The sequence below is a fragment of the Pelodiscus sinensis genome, chromosome 3 (genome assembly GCF_049634645.1).
Source record: "Pelodiscus sinensis isolate JC-2024 chromosome 3, ASM4963464v1, whole genome shotgun sequence".
Taxonomy (NCBI): Eukaryota; Metazoa; Chordata; order Testudines; family Trionychidae; genus Pelodiscus; species Pelodiscus sinensis.
The window spans coordinates 110308551-110326587 of NC_134713.1; the positions used below are offsets into that span (position 1 = coordinate 110308551).

General features: G+C 41.8%; 2 protein-coding genes across 3 annotated transcripts in view; both read left to right on the plus strand.

The window, feature by feature from the left end:
- Nucleotides 1-15546, plus strand: part of SCAF8 (SR-related CTD associated factor 8) — a 206604-nt gene extending 191058 nt beyond the window's left edge. The window contains exon 21 of the mRNA XM_075924488.1: nt 15409-15546. The gene's annotated coding sequence lies outside the window, so the exon portion shown is untranslated. The remainder of the gene's footprint in view (nt 1-15408) is intronic.
- The window catches only part of TIAM2 (TIAM Rac1 associated GEF 2), a 184616-nt gene continuing 181994 nt past the window's right edge, over nt 15416-18037 (plus strand). For both annotated transcript variants that reach the window (XM_006114983.4, XM_006114984.4), the window contains exon 1: nt 15416-15554. The gene's annotated coding sequence lies outside the window, so the exon portion shown is untranslated. The remainder of the gene's footprint in view (nt 15555-18037) is intronic.

Below are 18037 nucleotides of genomic sequence, written 5' to 3' on the forward strand. Positions count from 1 at the left end.
AATCTGGTCTGCTATATATGTTCCTTTCTAATGCGCAACTTAAGAAGTGGGCTGTGCCCACAAAAGCTCATGATACCATCTACATGTTTTGTTAGCCTGTACAGTCTGGTAGCACTTTAAAGACTAACTCAGCTACCCCTCTAGAACTTAAATATTGCAACTTCCGGAGACTGGGATGTATTGGAATGTGAATACATTTCTTGTGGCATTCTACTGGTTGAATAAGAAACAGAGACTTAGCTTTTGCAATGTATAGCACTCTGTAACTTTAGAGACCAGATTCTGCCACCCTAATTACTGATTATTACTACCTTATTAATGATTTTGTTTATTTAAATGGAACTACTTGGTGAGGTAGAGTACCGTTCAACAGGCGTAAGGATAACAAAATCTGTCCCTAAAGTATTTTCCTGTTTTTGATGCATAATTATGAAGTCCAAAAATAGTTAACTGGATAACAAAAGTCAACACTTTTTTTTTTTGTTTTTCTTAAAACAAACTCTTGGATGTTTAGTATTTAAAAAAATTAGATGTAGCAAGAAATAAAGTTTGGAAATAGCATGAGCCAACAGACACAAAAGGCTAGATTTATATGGCTATATTAGTTTATAATATGTGGTTTATAAAATGTCTATTGAGCTATCCATGCAATTATCCTTTCTTGTGGAGGGGGCAAAGAAATATGGTAGTTTTTGTTTTGTTTTGTGGTTTTCCCAATCTTGGTATTTTATGATGTATCTGAAAAGAATAAAATTTCTTATCATACATATTATACAAAAATCTTCAATTATACATGTATGTTTTTAGGTCTCCCATCTTGGGCTTTGGATGTTGCAAACTGCTATTTTAGTAAATTAAAGTCTATATATAGGAAAACTGGCAAATTAAATATTGAGTAAATCTGTATAATAAAAATAGCAATTACTATGTTTTGAAAATCTGGCTATAAAAAGTAAATGATACAAGAACGCCAACTTAAAAAGGATGTAATTTTAGTTTGTTACTAAAATGACCAATGTTTCCTGCTGGCTCTTGCACCCTGCAATTGCAGGATCTGGCATGCAAATGTTTTTTAAATAATGCTAGGTTTTGTTGCTATTTGGCACTGTATAATATCGAGGCTGGAATGACTTAAATATATACGGGGCATGGGCCAAATTCAGGAGCTCTTTCTTAGGAGGACTCACACGGATGGCACGTTAAAGCATCTACAGTGGGAATATTGACCGAGATATTGTTAGAGACTTTGTCCCAAACGTACTTATTACTAGGTTTTGCAAATAGCATTTTTGTGATTGATTTTTTTTTTAAATGGAGCACACCCATAAACAATGGAATTTAGCATAACTCTTAATTTTGATCATGTTAACATTATATCAGACCCATAGTGGAAAACAAAGTTATCACTGAAGATAATTTAACTATTCTTAATTTTTTTTAAAAAATTACTCTGGTAATAGGAAGGACAGTCAGTACATCCAAAAATGCTGTCTCTATTGCTAATGAATCTACTGAGCAATTTGTGTTGGTCTCTGATATTCAGAAGCCCAGTAATCTTTTTTCAAGAAGCAATAAGTTGTTTATCTGTGTTTTTTTTCTTTAAGGAGTCTTTGGAGTCCCTGCTAGAGCCACAATGATATAGTCCTGTGTAGAAGACAAATGGAATATATAATGCTTTGTACTGCATTTTGAAAATCAGTACTGTTGGCTTCTCTCACAGGGGCACTAATGCAAGAAAGGAGCATGTTTACTTTTAACAAGATGGGCACTTTGGGTTTGTCACCTCCTGGTTAAAGCAATATGTACATTATAGGTGGAGCTGGTACTGCTAGTTGCCTAACACGTTCCATTATTACCCCATTTTCAGTTGCCTTAAACTTCGCCAAACTTCAGCCATTCAAGTTAACATTTTCCATGCGTGCTGTCTCCACAGGCAGAACTCTTTGGAAAGTTTCAGCATAAGCAGTTCAGCTGTTTCCAAGAATGTCGTTAGGGAAAATTGGGCAGATTTGCCAATGTTTTTTTGTTTTTTTAAACTAAACCTTCCCCCTGCCATTTCTTTGAGAAGCCCTAAAGCCTCCGGGGTCTGGAGCATAAACTTGAAAAGGGGTTGTCCTGAACTCGGGAATGGTGCCTTATGCTGTCCTCATTGAAATCACCTAGGGTGTCTAAGGTACAAGACTGGAAAATTGCCATTTCTACATGGTCATTAGAGTAGATTAAAAACTGCAAACGTCTCTGAATGGACTGTCTGCATGAATTCTAATCCAGTTTCACAGAGGATTGCATTGTGCATGCTTCCAGGCACAGAGCTCCAAATTGAATCATGACGCATCAGCAGATCCCGTTTTCCTTCTGGTTGTGGGGAAGACATGTTAGGTGCCCTGAGGAGACTGCGGGGCCTCTCATCTTACTGCTTCCAATGATTAATTGTTAAAACTTCGTGCATTTTACAGCCCTTATTATTTAAAAAGGTCTTATGCCTGGTAAGGTACTCCACATGCGAGTATCATCGCTCCCATTGTATAGATGCAGTTTTGGAAAGGTCACTTCTGGCAGAGCGGGGAATAGAACCCTGAAGCTACTTTCCAAAGGCTGTTTCTCTATGGAGGTGCACAGCACAGTAGCTGCAGCTTAGGATTGGTGGCTAAGGTGTTGTTAAGCCACTTCTGTGTCTCCCACATTGTGTGTATCTGGCCTTAGAAGGGTATCATCTGCAGCACACTGCCTCCTTGGGGCCATAGAGGATGAGTTATATGGGACTGTTATATGGGACTCCACCAATATTCTGGAACATGGGCCTGGCTCTGCCAGCGTTTGGTGGTCTTCTATTTTCAGAGCCATTGCATCCACAAGACGGGCCAGGGCACATGTGGGGGCAGGGTGGGAGCGAGGGCCCCTGCCAACTAGCCTGAGTGGGTTAGTGATGGAACCTGGCATCAGCTGGAACAAGCAACTTGGCCCTATCCTGCTCTCTTTTCCTGTCCCCTCACTGCCCCCGTTCCACTCCTTCCATCAAATTCCTGCTCCTGCCCCATCTCTCTTTTTGGCTTCGGCATCCTCCACACAGTGGGCTGTGGCTGGGTTGCTTGGTGCTTCTGGTGCTAGGTTTTGTCCTGGACCCCGCATCCGATTGAAGCATGAGACCTGGGGCAGTTGCTCTGGTCCTTCCTACAGATGGGCTGGCTCTGCTGGATGCCCATGTTTGGGGCTACTATTCAGATGGTGCAGCGCATACACCACGCCTTGCTTTGGACAACTTGTCTTTTTGGATCCTACTCCCATAATAGTCTCTGTGCCTTGCTTTGTATAGTTTCCAAATCCTCCCTATTTCTGTGCTCTCTTAGTTTAAGTCCTTTCTTAAAAGGCCTAAAAGCACCTCCCTTCATTGGGAAGTGCTAACCAGCAGAAGTAGTAACATTTTAGAAAGTGATGTTTTTAAGGTACTTTCATTATTGTAATTGTGGCTATATAAGTGCTGTGTGTTTCTGGAAAAAAAATGTTTGTTGGGGGCGGGAATCCACAACTTGTTGATCTCTTGCATCTACAGAATTAATGTGATTCATCTGTACTGAAAAGTTATTAGTGTGTAAGAAGCACCATAGGATCACAAGAAATAGCATATTGCCTTTTGAACAGGAATGTCTAGGTTGTGTTTTACACTCTTACTAGTCATCTGCTGTACTAACAGTGATTGAGAATGATGTTTTGTACCTAGGTGAATGTTACCATGGATTTCCTAACACGTGCAATAGTCATGGCACACCTTTTAGTACTCACAGCATTTCCAAGCCATTAGCACTGTTCTGAAAAGCTTTTGTTCAAAAGCACTAAGCATGCATATTGTAAATCAGAACATGCTCACGCAAAAAAAAAAAATCAATTTAGATATGTGGTTGAAAACGTTATTGTCAGTGTCAGCCTTCTGTTCTTAATTGGTAAAGACATATGGACTATAAAGTGAAGTAAACAATTATCCTGTACAGGTCCATTTGATTTTTAAAGGTGTGTGTTTTTTGTTTGTTTGTTTGTTTGTTTGGCAGGAGACTTTCCAGTGAGTTCAATGAATTTTGGAACTGGCACTGTGGTGGACAGGAACAATTTGAATGGTTCTCCTTAACTGTTTGTCTTAGCATCATTTTGCTCAGTATTTCCATAAAGTCTGTTTAATTTGAAGCCACATTTTGATGCACACTCATGAGAAAAAAAATAGAAATATTAAAGAAGATCAGTAATTAATGTCCTTATTTAAAATATAGTATAATAACTAAACTAAGGAAAATACAGGCAGTCCCCGGGTTACGTACAAGATAGGGACTGTAGGTTTGTTCTTAAGTTGAATCTGTATGTAAGTCGGAACTGGCGTCCAGATTCAGCCGCTGCTGAAACTGACTGCCAGTTCTGACTTACATACAGAACAACTTAAGAACCCCAAGCGTCCCCAAGTCAGCTGCTGCTCAAACTGATCAGCAGCTGATTCCAGGAAGCCCGGGGCAGAGCAGCTCTGCCTGGGGCTTCCTGTAGTCAGCGCTGGTCAGTTTCAGCAGCGGCTAAATCAGGACGCCTGGGGCAGAGCAGCTGGGGTGCTGCTGGGTTGCTCCAGTAGCGCCGCTCCTCGGCACTACTGGACCAACCCAGCAGCACCGCATCTGCTCTGCCCCAGGTGTCCTGATTCAGCCGCTGCTGAAACTGACCAGCAGCGGCTGAATCAGGACCAGAGCAGCTGGGGTGCTGCTGGGTTGGACCAGTAGCGCCCAGAGCGGCGCTGCGGGACCAACCGGCAGCACCCCAGCTGCTCTGCCACAGGCGTCCGGAGAAAAGCCTAGTCTGCTGGGGGGGGGGGGAAGGGGGAGACGTACTAGCTGCGCCCCCCCCACCCCAGCAGACCACGAAGACACGGGCGGTGGAACGAGACCAGCAGACCAGGGAGACGGGGAGCAAAGCCTCTGAGGACGCCGGCAACAGGACAGCCGCGGGGGTCTGGGCTGTCCCGCTGCCGGCTTCCCCCACGGCTTTGCAAAGCCTCGGGGAAGCTGGCAGCGGAGCAGCCCAGGCGCGCCTGGGGTGCCCCGCTGCCTGAGCCCCCCCCGCGGCTTTGCAAAGCCTCGGGGAAGCCGGCAGTGGAGCAGTCCAGGGAGACGCAGAGAAAGCCCCAGAGTACACGGGCGGCAGGACCGCGAGGTCCCGCAGTCCGTGTACTCTGGGGCAGCCCCGTTCGTAACTGCGGATCCGACATAAGTCGGGGACTGCCTGTATGCTATCAGTGCAATAATATAAGGCACCACAAAAATGTACGAGACTTATGTGAGTTACAATAGAGGACTTGCATCTAATTTGCGTAACTTTCTCTCCCTTTATTTCCTCTGCACTGATGGATTCCTTAAAAATATTACTGAAATAACTGTTAAAGTTGGTCTTCAAGGGGTTTTGATTTTTATTTTTAACCTGGGAGATGGACAGTATAATTTTGGCATGTCTCCTCCATTAGATCTTAAAAGTTAAAAATGATGGAATTTCCTATTATGCTAATAACATGTATGCTTTCCATATGTATATAGTAAGGCTGGGTGTTGCTATCTTTTGGGACATCCTCCTCATATCCCATTTGAGTTCTGATGCAGCAAGCAGATAAACAGCCCTGTTCTGGCGATGGTTGTCTTATGGGTCTAGATCGGAGGGGGGGGGGTACTCCAAGACTTTTGTAAGTGGTCAAGGGCTACACTTTTCTGTGAAGGGAGTGTGAGGTCTGGGACAGAGGTTGGGTGCCAAGGGAGCTCAGGGTAGGGAACTGGGGTGCAGAAGAGGATGTGGGGGTCTGAGAGAGCGTTTCGGTGAAGGAGGGGGTTTGTGGTCTGGGGCAGGGACTTGGGGTGCATGGGCAGGAGAGGATTCTGACCTGGGGGAAGGGTTTAAGAGGAATGCACGGTCTGGGGGAAGTGGGGTGCAAAGGGTTTGGGTGGCAATCTGGGACAAGAGGAAATGGTGGCCTGGAGCAGGGAGTTGTGGGGGGGAAAGGAAGAGGTGAGGGGTGCCAGAGGCAGGCTCTGGCTGGGAGTTGCTTACCTAGGTGGTCTCTGGCCACTAGCCTTGAAGGACCCTTCCTGAAGGAGGCTTCCTGGCTGCCACAGTCCTGGGCTGTTCAAAATGGCTGGCTGCTCCCCATGTCGCTCTCTGCTCTGGGCACCAAGGGCGGGGGAGCCTTTTCGTGCTGAGAGTTCTGGCAGGACAGTTCTTGTGCTGGATCCGACAGCATGGCGGGCCATATCTTGCCCACCCTGGTCTACATTATGCTCGTATAGTTACTATATAGTTTACAATATTGTTTTAAATAAAAAGGGAAATCGTTTGTCTCCATTTCCAAAATACTTTTTGTGGGGCGCAACCTTTTTATTGTATTTAGTTTGTTCCACTGCAAAAGTTTTTGAAATAAATACATTGTTCAAAGTGTGGCCACGAGGCTCCCATTTTTCTATAGGCTTAATTTTGCCCCATTGAAGTAAGCAGGAGTTACATTGACTTTAATGAGCAGAGGATCAATCCCTGTATTTCTGATCCATCCTCTGCCGCTGCATTCAGCCATTGTTGTAAATTAGAGCTAAATAACACCACTGAACACTGAAAGCCAAAACTGGTGGCTGTGAACAAACTTTATGGGACCTCAGTCAACTTGGCCACACCCACAGTAAGTGGACATCTGACTAACTAAAATCATGCTGGACCATGGATGTTTAGAGAGTGCCAGACTTAAGAAGTTCAACCTGTAGTAATAATCCTCCCCCCTGAAATGCTCGTGTTATGAGCACTGCTATACCAGCTCTGTGACAATAAATACAGCCAAAAACGGAATACTGAATGAAAAATTCTTTCCCTTTTTTTGTTTTTAGTACCTTGAAATATGAGATATATAGAGTAAATGTATCATCCATGGAAGCTGGATGGCGACGAAGCTGCTGAAAAGTCATCCAGAAATGATTGACTTCTGGACATTTCTACTTTTAAAAAAATAGCATAGTGATGTAAGAAAAGCGTCCCATCTGTATTTTATTATCTGATGCTAGTGGAGAAGTCTGTTGTGAGTGTTTTTAATTGTGTGTACTATGTAGTGCTTACTGCTTAATTGGTATTGAACAAAGAACGAATGTTAAGTAACAGCAGCATAGCAGAGCAATGAATATGAGAACACATAGTCCCACCCATAAATATTTGTATATTTGAGATGGGGGAGGACTGGCATGCAGCCTAGCACTACATGCCAGTCCTCCCCATCTTAAATATAAACATATTAGATAATAATATCCTTTGGTAGGATACCTAGAAAAAGAAAAAATAATTTTACAGTCTGAACCTCTCTAATCCATAACTTTCTTATCCAGAAACATGCATTGTCTGGAATGGTTTTAGTTAGCCTGATGTCCACTTTTCATGGGTGAGGCCAAGTTTCACATGGTCCCATAAAGTTTGTTTACAGCCACCAGTCCTGGCTTTCGGTGTTCTGTGCTGTTACTGAGCTCTAATTTACTTCTAAACGTCCTCTGACAGCACAGTAAGCAATGGAAGTGTTGGTAATGCTGCTAGACAATATTGACCTTCCGCAGACCAGAAAATTCTCTGATTTGGAACTGGTCAGGCCCAAAGGGTGCCAGGCTAGGGAAGTTCAATCTGTAAATAAGGTTTCAGTAGGAACATAGGCTATGTCTAGACTACATGCTTCTGTCGCCAGAGGCATGTAGATGAGGCTACCAGGCATAGGAAAATGAAGCGGCGATTTAAATAATCGCCGCTTCATTTAAATTTACAGGGCTGCCGCGCTGAGCTGATCAGCTGTTTGTCCTCATTCCAGGAGGCATACCTGGGTGGTCGACAAATGCCTTTGATGTCGACACCCGCGGGTCCAGACTACCGCTTTGAGCCGACAAACAGCTGATCGGCTCAGCGCGGCAGCCCTGTAAATTTAAATGAAGCGGCGATTATTTAAATCGCTGCTTCATTTTCCTATGCCTGGTAGTCTCATCTACATGCTTCTGGCGACAGAGGCATGTAGTCTAGACGTAGCCTAAGTAACATTGCAAGAGGGAAGACGGTAATGGTGTTCCATCCTCCACTCTCCATTGGTATCCAGTCCTTTTCCTGTCTGTGTTTTCATTGTTTTAACTAATCTGTAGTTTGTTTTTTAAGCTGGGACATCTGTATGTCAGTTAAAGCTCCAACTAAGTGTTTATATTCCTTTGAAGGACTATGGTATGTCACAGCATTGGGCCCATAGTTTTGAAGTAGGAATTGGGAAGCATAACCTTTTTTAAGATGTTGTTTTAAAATACTAAGAAAGCACTGCTGAAGGTTTTTTTTTACCTGATAAAAATAGCCATTTAAGCTGTAACTGATTAGAGCAAGTTTCACTAGTGTGGAACAATCTCTGTGCAATGACAACTTTTCCTGAGCAATTCAACTGCTTTAGTGAATGATTATCTTTCTCATTAAAACTGTGGAGTGGAAATGTAGAGCCTTTTCTATGATCATTAGTTTTTTGCATAGAATTCACTGAATTAGAGTAAGTGGTGTTAATAAGATGTTTGCATTTTCCCCCCCACAAGATCAGACACACTTATCTCTAGTAGTTCAGGGAAATAATGTGAGTTTTTATTTTTATTAATGTGTTGCCCGTGACCCATCAATCCAAACAGTTCCTTTACACTTCAAAGTGACTTGAAGTGCATCTTGAAAATAAAATGAAATAAAGTAAGATTAAGTTTGGAATAAATACCATTCAGTCATTTTAAAAATGTGATTGTAAATCAGTAAATCAATACACCTTTATGCATCCAAAATTCTGTTCGAAGATCATGTACAAAACTTCTGGATTTGCTTAGAGGAAAAAAGCAATGGATTCCTTAGCTCCTCCCCCTTGACCTAGGTGCTCTGCTGGCCTAGAAAACACATTCTGGTCTCTAACGTAGGGGAATAAGCTTTGCAAAGTATGAACAAGGGCAAGACTCCTCAGACAGAAGGTGACTGCAAGTATTCCAAATTCCAGGCAGTCCTTCCTCCGTGCATGTGCTCTACTTATTAGTGCCCTCCTTTGGGAGGGGGAAGAGATGACACGAGTGTATAGTATTATGCCCAAGTGCTCACAGTGCAATTTGCACAGATGCTGCATGCCATTGATACTACAAGCAAGTAAGCAACCTTAACTCAAAGAGAAGCTGATTTCACACCTTCATGCTCTGAATCACTTCCTTGCTATCCAGAGAGACCTGTGAAGCTGCTGGTAGCACATTACACCCCTTTCAGCACATGTGAGATGTGCAACAGATGGAACAAATCAGGCTCACCAAATCAAATGCTTTCAATGCATTTGCTTTTCTGAACTGTTAGTTGCTCTGTATCTGGTTGTGTAAAAAAAAAAAAATCTCAGAGGGGGTAACCGTGTTTGTTTTTAAAGTTACAGACAAATGAGTGGTCCTGTGGCACTTTAGAGACTAACCAAAAGCTATAGAATAGTGTGTCTGGTTCTGTTCCACTAAGCATTGGGAGCAGTTGGTTGCCAATGAAGTGCAGGTTGAAACTCTCTAAACCGGTACTCTGTGGTCCAGCAGCATCGGTGGTCCAGAAGGACCACGGATGTCACTGCACCAGCGTCCTGGTGGAGAGCCAGAGGCAGGAGCCCTGCGGGCTGGGAGCCCAGCTGCGCAGGGTGGAGGCCTGTCTCGGGAATATAGCTTAGCCGGCAGCAAAGCAGCCAGAGTGGCAGTGGGCTTCACTGGGTCAGCGGTCTGCCAGGCAGGACTAGGAGCCCTGGTGGCAGAACGGTGGTCAGCTGCAATGGGGTTGGGAGCCCCAGCTGCAGGCCCACAGTCTGCTGTGGCAGTGCTGGTTTGTCCAGGAGCATAGTTTTGCAGCAGGCTGCCTTCAGGGAGAAGCTGGTAGGGAGACGGGTGGCTGGGCCAGGAGGAGCTGAGCTGTGGGGCAAGAAGTTAGTGCCCCTGGTCTGGCAAAATCCCCTGTTTGGGACCAGTCAGTTCCCGAAGGTGCCAGACTATGTTGGTCCAGCCTGCAAGTACAGAGTGAGGTTTTCATTCCTACTGCTGCCCCAAGCCTCTCCTGCACTGAGTTTGAGGTGGACTTTGCTACCATTGTGAATTGGAGAGCTGTGTAACAGCTTTGCTCCAAGTTCTTCCCTGTAGTACCAGATCTAGCATTATGTCAGCATCTGCCTTTACTTACTGCTCTCCTTGGTAGGAAAATGTGACTGTATTTGTAACAAAAGATTAATTGCCAACATAAATTGTAGATTAATTTAAGTCTAATTGTCTAATTAAAACTCACGCATTGTAAGGCATGGTTATGCTTTTTTAACTTGTTCCTTTCTGTCTTGGTTTTATAGCATACAGTATTTGTTGTACTAAACTATACTACTTTAATACGCAAGTCAGGAGATTATATTGAGTATAGTGTTACATACTGAGATATGAATTATCTTGATTTTTGTGGTGTTTAAGTAGTCTGCTGTTTTTAATATAACAATTCTTTGCCCTTTAGTTTTCATTTTTAAAGGAATGTTCTAATGAGATCAGATAATTCAAAACTGATTCAATCTCAGTAGAAATTCAGGGGGAAATCTGATATAAAGCAGTTTACCACTGTAGATGGAGATTTAGATGAAAATCTTTTATAAACAGGATACTGGGATTGCATGCTCCAATCCATGTAACAAACTGGCTATTGAAGGTGAAAATTGCATGTATATGGAAGCAATACCTACCTGTTACCCTGGTCACTCAGATCTCTGTAGATCTGGGGACATGGGTGTACCAAAGCAGAGGGAGAATTGCTGGCTAGCAGCTGTTACACATGGCAGACTTTCTTGAACTGCTGATGGATTTCAAAGAGGAAATGTGCTGGCTTTTCTTAAAGATATTTTGCCAGGAGGGGTTGAGGTCTAGACCACTGTTTCTCAGAAGCAAGCCATCAGCTGATCTTTTTTTTTTCCAACCACAACTACCTCCTACATGGAGATGAGAGATGTTGGAGCTCTGTCTGGGAGCTTCAAGCCGATTTGGTGACATTTGGAAAAGTCAAAGCAGCCGCCACCAAGAACTGAAGGTTGTTGCACTCTGAGTCCACCAAAAATTTGTTGTGAGACCCTGCTGCAGAGCCATAAAGAAAGAAATATGAGAGTCCCTAATTGGGGATCTTTGTGATGGCCTGTCATAAAACAATTCTCTCATGTCAGAAGTAGTTACTCCATCTAGTCACTTAACAGGGTGGATAAAAATGATTTAAAGAAATCAGAGATTTTAAGTTAAAATAAGTATTTTTAGAAATTAAAATGTATTTAAATTTTATGTTATGTTAAAAGTCTCAACTTCTTATAACACATCAAAATAATTTAAATTAAAAAGATGGAGCAGTAAGTTTGATATCAAAGTTTTAAAGAACATCAGACCACTGAATTGAGGGAAGTCACTGGTTGAGCACTTAGAGCCCAGGTTTGTTGTAGTGCTTACTCATCGTTTAACTGATTTTACAGGTACAGAAAGACTATTCTGTTCATTTCACTGTCCATTTATGGTTAAGAAATCACTTGGGAGGTAAAAAAAGCAGGAAAGCTTGTTTTCCTCTTCTAATCTATGAATAAACCAAAGTGTAAGGATGAGCTCTGCTAATTCTGTAATCTTGAAGGACATTGTGACCAGAAACAGTTCAGTTAACTAATTATGGATTATTCTTCCTTTTTAAAATTTATTTTATATACAAAACATATTTAAATATTTTTCTTATGTATCCAGCACACTTACTGTAGTTTTATTTAAATAATAAAATCATTTAAAAATACTTTCACACACTTTACATTTAATTATAATTTCCATTCAGACAGATATGACAGTTCTAGAAAATAAAAAATGCACTATTTACCATATTCTAACTTTCTTTAAATGTAAAAATAAAGAATCAGAATAAATGTATTAATCTATGTAATTGCCCAAATAAATGTGGCTAGTGTAAAAAAAAAAAATAAAAGTGCCAAATGCAATGTAAAGTCTACGTCTAGTTGGAAAATCAACCTGTTTTAATAGTTACCAAGCAATGCAAATTACTTTATTTTCCTAAAAAAAAAAAAAAAAAAAAAAATGCACAAATGCAAAAGCAAATTTAAATTATTATTTTTCTGTTTTGTTGACTTAATGATTAAAATAATTATTTTAAATCAATCTAGCTGGTTTCTTGTACATTAAAGTTCTGACCTTTAATCTGTACTATCTTTTGTCCAGGATTTAGCATTTTTGGCCATAAGTGTATAAGCTTTGGAAAACTGAATTTTATTATTGAAATGTCTCCATGGATCTAGACTGTTACAAAAAGCAGATCATATTCATTTTTATATGCTTGTAGTTCCCACTAAAATCAATGTGAGTATTACTTGCATATGAGGGCAAGATTCAGCAGACATTTATTGTAGTGCCCTGTGTATTGTGCAGTAGTGGCTCATATATTCTAAATATTTGGCATTCCAAATATATTGTGAAATGGAGATATGCGTTGGTAATGAGAAAACATATATGTAAGAAGCTTTCAAGAGGCATCTCTTATGATAACAACGATAGCAACGAGGTACAACTAATATGATTTAAATCTTATTTCTCATATTTCCTTTTGGGAATAAAGTAAAGTGTGATAGGGCTTTTTTTTTTTTTTTTTTTTTTTTTTTTTAAAAACCCTGCAAGTCTATTGCTAACTTACCTGTCAGTGTTGTGGCATTGCAGCATGCATTATTTGATATTATTCCTTGTATTTGAAGAGGCTTATCCTGCTTCTGCAGAAGTCAGTGGGTGTTTCTGCCTCTGACTAGTTGGAGCAAGCTAGGGCCCAAATCTTTAAGAATAACCTTTAAAAAGAAAACTCAGGTTGGTGTAATGTTGTGTTTGGTGATAAGTTTACACTTGACATGAATTTAGCCAACATTATTTGTAGATCAAGATTGAAAGTTAATTTTTTTTTAAATAGGGTCCCCATAATTTTTGTATGGTCTTCTCCTGCTATGCAGTCAAAGTTAATTTTAATTTAATTAATATTAAACATTACAGAATAGCAGTGCTATTCTCAGATCTGCTCACTCACTCAATGAAACTATTGTACAAGTAAAGATAGTGGTTACAACATGGTGCTAAACACCAGTGAGAAATGTTTGAAAAACAGATACGTTGACTTCAGCTCTATGGAAAAGACACATGAATAAAATTGAAAGTTTGCCAGCTGGAAAGTGACATTACTGGTAAGGAAACCCAGTGCTCCTTTCCAGACTTGAAAAATATTTCCAGTGTCTAAGGTGTGGCTACACTTCAATTGGGGAAGCTGTGTGTGTTAATGACAGCAGCACATATAGGCACACCTGAGAGTTTGGGCTGACCAAACTCGATCTGAAAACAGCACTGAAGCCACAGCAGCCCATAAAGGGTTGCCGTTTGAGTACATACTTACAGGAAGCTGCCCTCTGCTGCTGCAATGGCTCTGTGCTATATTGGTACCCAGTCAGTTACTTAAGGCTAGCTAGTCATGTCTGCAATCACACCTCCTCATTGCTGCATAGATTTGGTTGCTGCTCAGAGTTAGGTTACACATCCTCTTCATTTCACAAAGGTAGAGAGGTACACCTGTGGTGTCTTCAGTTTCATTGTTCTGAGGTGGAAGAGGCAGAAAAGCAGTAAATTAGCAGGCTCTGTGCTCTAGAAGCAGAGATGCTTCCAAATTCAAACGGTTGGTTGCAGGAAAATGGCAAAAATGCTCTTTTGACTTGTTATGAAGGATGTGTGCTCAGCCTTATCGGGAAGCACAAATGGGAATGGGTCACAAAAGCCTTCCTGCTTTTTGACTCTATTTAAGGTGCTGTCCCTGTGGGATGGTTGACTCACTGTTCCTCTCTAGTGCCTCAGCCATCTACATCAATGGTGGGCAACCTGCAGCCCGAGGGCCACATGTGGCCGGCCCATCAGGGTTCTATGTGTGGCCCATAAAAATTTTGTTTATCGCTACCCACATGCAGTGTTGTGGTTTATTCCACAGGTTTATGTCCATTTTTTTTCTACCAGCATTACTAGAGTGTCATGCACATGAAGTGAGGTGGATGCTGATTTCACACAATAGTGACCGTCAGAGCCATGTGGTCACTCTTCATTCAATCAAAGAGCTGCTACAGTTCAGTCAGCACATGTCACAAATTCTAGGTATGCAAGCACAGTTAGGGTAGTTTTGCTATCTTGGGAGACTGTCTTCCTTATGACAATCTTGTGGTCCACTGAGATGGAGGGTCACACATAGGGTTGCCAGGTGTTCATTTTTGAACCGGACAGTCCAGTATTTGAGCTTTCTGCCTAGGAAACAAATTGAGAAAATACCGGACATATAAATGTTTGGTATTTTCTAATTAAGTTATTATTATTATTTATTATTATCATGAGTATCAGTACATAGTTGCGTACTGCTTGGCTGGTAGACACGCTCATGCTGCGTGAGTATCGTGTCTACCAGCCAGGCATTATGCAACTACGCAGTAGAGAGGCAGGGACGGGGCTGGGGTGGGATAGAATCCCCAGGGCCAGACTTACCCATGAGCCCCACTGGGACCGTGCATGGGACGGGCAGCACCCTGGGATCTGCATGTGCCCAGGCCAGCTCCCCGGTTCCTCCTCCTCCTGCTCCCAGCCAGCCCTGCTTCCCGCCAGCCGGTCGTCCTTCCCCCCCGCATCTCCTCCGGCCAGCCCCACTCCCCCTCCCGACCAGCCCTGCTTCCCGCTGGCCGGTTCTCTCCTCCCCCCCTCAATCTCCTCTGGCCAGCCCCGTTCCCCCCAACTCCCTCCCAGCTGGTCCTTCCCCCTTCCAATCTGAGATCAAGTGTGTCCAGTATTTTTATTTAAATCATTTGGTAACCCTAGTCTCATGTGGCACACTCAGTAGCCTAGACTCTCCATCACTGATCTAGATGTAACCACAGTGGTGAAGGACATGCTCATGTATCACAACCAAACAGTAGAACTGTCTGCATGAATGGCGGGAGGGAAGAGCATTCTTCACCTATTGCATTTGCCCCATGTGCTCCTCTGGAGAGAGTCTGGATTACTGAGCAGCAATTCCTCAGTGCTTTTGCTGCAAGTTGCCCCTCTCTGGGTAGACAGTTATCAGTATGCTTCTGGCTTTCAAAGCTAATTTCAATAGGTGCATCTGCATTTTCAACACAAAACATGCCAAGTGTCTGTAAAAAATAAACAAGCCAATCTACTAGCTACCTTTGTTGCATGTGTGCCTGTGTGTTTTGAAGGTGAAACCTTTTTGGAAATTTAATTGCCAGGGTCCAAAAATAAGGCAACTTTAATGCAATGTAAAGCTTACAAATGTTCAAATGTTTTTATTTTCCAGACAGACCGCTCTACTAAAATATAGAATAACAGTATAAGAATTCCTCAACTTGGGAAGCAGCAGAGACAGTGTTAAATACAAGAAATATTCCTTGCCCAGGATGTGGTGGGAAGAAGAGGTGCCAGATGACAAATAAATGATGCAAGGTTTGTTGGTTAATTTTTTAATTTTCAATTTATAAACCTACATACAAAATAGAGTAACCCTTCTAATCTTCACCTAGTTCTTATCCAACACTTATTAAAATCCATGGGAAAGTTTTATTTGACTACAAAAGGAGTTGCATTGGATTCCTAGTTCATATCAAAGTTTTGTAAATTAGTTCATAGCAGAGATGAATCCTGCCTATAACTGCTCGTAATAAAATATCCTCTGGGTTTTGCTTTTCTGCTACGAACAGCTTCATTTGCCAGAACATGATCCTCTGTCCAGAAAGGGCTACATTTAGAATTTTGGTGTCCATCTATACCATTCCCAAATCATACACGAAAGTCACTTTTTGAAAATGCAAAGCATACCTTTCACTCTTACTGACCCCAAAGCAATTTTTTAAACTAGATCATGGCTCTTAATATTTCCAGACTACTGTACCCTTTTCTGGAGTCTAATTTGTCTTACGTACCCCAAGTTTCACTTCACTTGCTAACAAAATCAGACCTAAAATACAAAAGTATCACAGCACCTATTACTGAAAAAATTGGTTACATTCTCATTTTTCCTATGAAATTATAAAATCAAATGAAATATAAATATTGTACTTACATTCTGTGTATAGTGGAGTGGGCAATAAGTGGCCTGTGGGCTGGATGCAGTTCACCAGGGTTAGCCCCTGGCAGGCCGCTAGACACTTAATTTACTTGGGTGTCCGCAGGTACAACCGCTCACAACTGCTGTTGCCTGTGGTTTGCTGTTCCTCGTGGTGAGTTACAAATAGTTGATGCAGATTTTATATGATTCATTTTGCTGCAATTTTATGAAGATAATGTTGTGGTAGTCAGTTTGTATCTTGGCGTTTTAAAGATGTTTACCCTGAGTGTTTTATAAAGGAATGATGATAGGCTGTTTCATTTTTATGACCCTTTTGAATTGCTCTAAAGTTCTATTTTACTGATATAAAAATGTTTTAAAATGTTTTGTGGAGCTGCTGGAGTGCTGTTAGTTATGAATGTCAGGGTCATGGTGAGTGTGGTTGACCTAATGGTGAGAGCCAGGAGCTGGTCAGGTTCACGGTTGTAAATCATGGCAAAGTTTAAAGTCAGAGTCGGAAGCCACACACAGGGTCATTATGTGAGGCCCACCAAAAATTAAGCCAGAGTTGGAGTCAGAAATCCTGTTAAGGGCCATGCAACAGGGATCAGGGCATGGTAGCACGAGCGGGGGCAAGGCATGGTAACAGGAAGAGGGAGTAGGAGTCCAACAAAGAAGCAAGGTCTTCTACTTTTGAGGAACTAGTTGCTCAGACAAAGGGTGGGACAGTTTATATCTTAGTCACCAATCAGCAGTTTGCTCCTAATCACTTGCTCCTGTTGAATCAGCAGGCGTAGCTTCTACTGGTACAATGTGTGGCTGCAGTTTCTTCCTGGAGCTCTGCAGTCTGGCGGCACAGAGGACAAAGTTCTTGCTTGGCAATGTGTTTTAGATCTGTGGTATCTGACAATTAGCAAAAGAAATACCCCCCCCCCCCCCCCCCCGCATCCCCCTTCTGTTCTGAAATGTGATTTGTCCTTTTCATATGTGTTCATTTTTTTTTAATTGTATCCTTTGGTATATATGGCTGTGACTATTTTCTTCCACTATTTGATCTGAGGAAGTGGGTCTGGCCCACGAAAGCTCATCATCTAATAAACCATCTTGTTAGTATTTAAAGTGCTACATAGTCCTGTATTTTGTTTCAGCTACACCAGACTAACACGGCTACATTTCTATCACTGTTCCAAAAGAAATACAACTCTGTAGGAACTGTGCAGAAAAAGCCCTGCGACCAACCTCAGTAAAACTGCATCTTTAATGTTCAAGACTCTTTACTGTTCAGTCCTGTGGATACTTGCACTCATTATGCTGACATGGAGCTAGATTGTCCAGAGCCTTCACTCAACTGGGCAGAGGAATAAGGCCCTTCTTTTTCAACCTTGCTCATTCTTCTATAGTCTCATTGCATACTCATTCACAGTTCTATACAGTTAGGCACATCTAGACTACGTTCTAATTTCAAAAGAGGATATGCAGATATTGCGGGAATTTGCATATCTTCTTCCAATTGCTTTTTCGAAAGCGGGTCTTTTGAAAGTGAAAGTAGTCTGGATGTGGTTTTTTTCTGGAAAAAAATCCCTTTTTCAAAAAACTACATAACCTCCTTTTTTTAGGAAGAGAAGGTTTTTTTTTTCCGAAAAAGGGTTTTTTCTGAAAAAAACACGTCCAGTCTCCTTTCACTTTTGAAAACCTCACTTTCGAAAAAGTGATCGGAAGACGATATGCAAATTACCACTGAATTTGCATATCTCCTTTTGAAAAAAACCCTTAGTCTAGACCTAGCCTTAGGGTACATCTACACTGTGTGCTTAGTTGGAAATAAGCTATTCTGGAATAGTTATTCCGAAATAGCTTATTTCGAAATAGCACTTTTACACTG